Raw genomic sequence first — 4770 nt, forward strand, 5'->3', positions numbered from 1 at the left:
ATGCAAGCTCTTACATAAACATACATATTTACACTGGCTTGTTGGAGAAGCTGTTACAGCGGCAAGGGAAGCAGTGGCAATTGGCGATCGTTCGTTTGTGTTTTCGGCACAGCTCGGATTTTCTACCAACAACACAATGTTGTGACGATTTGTCGACGCGTCAGTTCTTCGACATATTGACTCTTCGACAAAACGTGAGCTTCAGCCATTGGTTGCCCGTGACAACGAAGATTTCGCATAAAGCAATAAGTGTACACATTTACATACAAAGTTGTGTGTAGAAAAATTCACAACCCTGAACCAGTGAAACGTAGGTTGGTAGATTGCCATAGGCCGCGTGAAGATTCAACCCACTTTTCCCCTCACACGTACGTATACATGTGATTATACATCTCTGTTGAGCTCATTCAGCAGTGTCATATAAAAAAGTATATCTGTCCTGCCCAATCGACGGCTGATGCAGGGTTGTATTTTAAACAGCTGATGCAGGGTTGCATTTTTTGATTCCTACTTTAAAAATTTCTTAAAATTTCAAACAAAACGTTTTAATCTTTACAATTTTTACTTTATTTTATTTTTTACATATTTACATAAAATTTATTATAATTTATATAAACAAAAATATATTTAATTTAAAAAAATAATTATACCTGAAAAAAGATTTATTAAAGAAAAACATTATTGATACCTGAAAATACAAGACAAATATCCAAACAAAGATTAAAACAAAATAAAGGTTATTAATACGTGAAAATATATAATAATTACATTGAATTTGTAATATCTAAAAGAAAAACAAAGATTAATTGTATAAAATGATAATAATATCTGAAAGAAAAGATTAATATTATCTAAGAAAAATAAAATATATTAAATACAAATAGAATTTACTCTGAAAGCAAAGATTAATTAAATAAAAATAGTGATAAAATCTGAAAAGAAAGAATAATTAAAATATAAATAAAAATAATAATAACGTCTAAAAGAAAATATAAATATTATGATCATTTAAAATATAAAACAAACATTTGTTTTCACATATTATATTGGATAGTGCAGGCCGCCTTAAACAAATAAAATACATATGTACATATACGTATGTATGTATGTATTTATTTTTGCGTATTATATTGGACTGCACAGTCCAATTTCAAAGTACACACACTTTTTTCACATACTTACTTAACAATTGATATTTGCTGCTTCTGATGATATTGCTGCAGCTGCTAGTTCCAATTCATTCTGATTTCCAATGCTATAAAAACAAATGAAGTAATTATTTGCAAATTATAAAAAAAAATCACTTTACATATATATACATTATATTATTCACTTACTTACCTTCTTGTTGTACGAGCACGACATGCGTCTTTCAATCGTTTTTTTTATTACCCTTTTTGGGATTTTCTTTTGTCACTATTGACAATTATGTTTTCTCCTTCGCACTCATTCAAATAAATCAAGAAATGAAAGAAGCTTTTTTTCATCGCATTTAAGTAAACAAAAAATAATACGAAAATGTGCGTTGGTGTTAGTGCATAGAGAAAAAATGTGTAGTTGTATTGAAATATTTGACAAAAATCGGTAGCCGTGGTTGGCAGGGAAATATATATGTATGTATGTATACGTATGGTCTGTCCCTGCCAACCACGGCTACCCGCTTGAGACAAATATTCCCTGCGAACCACGGCTACCCGCTTGAGACAAAAATTCCAATACAACTACACATTTTTTCTCTATACACTAACACCAACGCACATTTTCGGGTTATTTTTTGTTTACCTAAATGCGATGAAAAAAAGTTTCTTTCATCTCTTGATTTATGTGAATGAGTGCGAAGGAGAAAACATTATTGTCAATAGTGACAACAGAAAATCCCAAAAAGGGTAATAACAAGTAAGGAAGGGCTAAGTTCGGGTATCACCGAACATTTTATACTCTCGCATGGTAAAGTGATAATCGAGATTTCATTATTCGTCATTTAAATATTTTTCAAATACCGTATTTTTGTAAAGTTTTCTTCCGCTATCATCATTGGTTCCTAATGTTTATACTCGTATTATACAGAGAAGGCATCAGATGGAATTCAAAATAGCTTTATATTAGAAGAAGGCGTGGTTGTGAACCGATTTCACCCATATTTCGTACATGTCATCAGCGTGTTAAGAAAATATTATATACCGAATTTCATTGAAATCGGTCTAGTAGCTCCTGAGATATGGGTCTTGGTCCATAAGTGGGCGGCGCCACGCCCATTTTCAATTTTTAAAAAGCCTGGGTGCAGCTTCCTTCTGCCACTTCTTCCGTAAAATTTAGTGTTTCTGACGTTTTTTATGAGTCGGTTAACGCACTTTTAGTGATTTTCAACATAACCTTTGTATGGGAGGTGGGCGTGGTTATTATCCGATTTCTTCCATTTTGAACTGTATATGGAAATGCCTTAAAAAAAACGGCTCTGTAGAGTTTGGTTGACATAGCTATAGTAGTTTCCGAGATATGTACAAAAACTTAGTAGGGGCGGGCCACGCCCACTTTTCCAAAACAATTGGGTCCAAATATGCCCTCCCTAATGCGATCCTCTTTGTGCCAAATTTCACTTTAATATCTTTATTTATGGCTTAGTTATGACACTTTATAGGTTTTCGGTTTCCGCCATTTTGTGGGCGTGGCAGTGGGTCGATTTGCCCATCTTCGAACTCCAGCCTTCTTATGGAGCCAAGGAATACGTGTACCAAGTTTCATCATGATATCTCAATTTTTACTCAAGTTACAGCTTGCACGGACGGACAGACGGACGGACAGACAGACATCCGGATTTCGACTCTACTCGTCGCCCTGATCACTTTGGTATATATAACCCTATATCTGACTCTTTTAGTTTTAGGACTTACAAACAAGCGTTATGTGAACAAAACTATAATACTCTCGTTAGCAACATTGTTGCGAGAGTATAAAAAAACGATTGAAAGCCGCATGTCGTTCGTGATCGTACCATCGTAAAGGAGGCTCGTACGACAAGAAGGTAAGTAAAGGAATTTTATGTGATTTTTTAACAATATTTTGAACTAATTACTTCATTTATTTTTACAGCATTGGAAATTGGAAGTAGCAGCAGCAGCTATATCATCAGAAGCGGCAAATATCAATTGTTAAGTAAGTATGTGAAAAGAGTGTGTGTACTTTGAAATTGGACTGCGCAGTCCAATATAATACGCAAAAATAAATACATACATACATACGTATATGTACATATGTATTTTATGCGTTTAAGGCGGCCTGCACAATCCAAAATAATATGTGAAAACAAATGTTTGCTTTATATTTTAAATAATCGGATAATATTATTCTTTTATTTCAGATATTATTATGATTTTTATTTAATTATTCTTTCTTTTCAGATTTTATCACTATTTTTATTTAATTAATCTTTGCTTTCAGAGTAAATCCTATTTGTATTTAATATATTTTATTCTTTCAGATAATATTAATCTTTTTTACAGATATTATTATCATTTTATACAATTAATCTTTCTTTTTCTTTTAGATATTACAAATTCAATGTAATTATTATTTATTTTCTGGTGTTAATAATCTTTACTTTATTTTCAGGTATTTGTCTTTTATAATATTTTTCCACTCTTTTATTTTCAGGTTGTAATAATTCCTTTCTTTAATTAATCTTTTTTCAGATATTAATTATTTTTTTAAATTAAACATATTTTTATTTATATATAAATTATAATAAATTTTATGTATAAATGTAAAAAAATAAAATAAAATAAAAATTTTAAAAATTAAAAAGTTTTCTTTTAAATTTTAAAAGTAGGAAATGCAACCCTGCATCAGCTATTTAAAAAGAGAAAATGCAACCCTGTATCAGCCGTCGATTGGGGATATTAGAGCAGGACAGATATACTTTTTTATATGACACTGCTGAATGAGCGCAACAAAGATGTCTGATCACATGTATACGTACGTGAGTAGGTAAAATATCTGCCAGGCTTAAGAAACATTCTATATGTTTACCACCATGTTACCCGCTAATTATCTGGTGTTTTACCCGCTCATGGTTGGCAGGGGTCATATTTGCTTACATGCACACATAATTACATACATATGTATGTACGTCAATATGCGCGACCGCTTGGTCTTTTAATATGTCATCAAACATATAATTCCCAGAAAATAAATAAGTAAATATATAACTTATTAAACCTACATTAATTAAATATTTAGGTAATAATGCATGCATGACTTTATTATATACTATATTTCCAACGATGTTAAGGAATTCGTCATGAAATAGTTCAATTTGTACGTGCATGCTTGTGTGCTTTGATATAAAATATATAGAAAATATACATACCTATGTATGTATATAAATTATGTGCAGAGTCGTTTGCGCATTGTAAATATGCGAATCTGTAAGCGTACATTTCTTAAGATCGGAAATAGCATAACCTTTCCCATTTAACACTAAAAATGCTCAATTCTGCTATTTTAGTGTCCCCTGATGTTAAATGTGGTGAAACACGCTAATAATTTTTCTGTGGTGTGGTGAAACACGCTCATCCAAAACAGTAAATATCCCAAAAGTGAAATATCCCTAATCGTGAACCTTCTCTATTATTTTGCGTTCTCTGCTACATATAGACTACGTATATACTACTTATCGCCCATATATTCCATAATAATAATAATATAGCGTGGTAATCGTAACCACGGCCTGTATCGCCACGGCGACAATCATATCTATGTATATGGGTATAC

The sequence above is a fragment of the Bactrocera tryoni genome, unplaced genomic scaffold (assembly GCF_016617805.1).
Source record: "Bactrocera tryoni isolate S06 unplaced genomic scaffold, CSIRO_BtryS06_freeze2 scaffold_25, whole genome shotgun sequence".
Taxonomy (NCBI): domain Eukaryota; kingdom Metazoa; phylum Arthropoda; class Insecta; order Diptera; family Tephritidae; genus Bactrocera; species Bactrocera tryoni.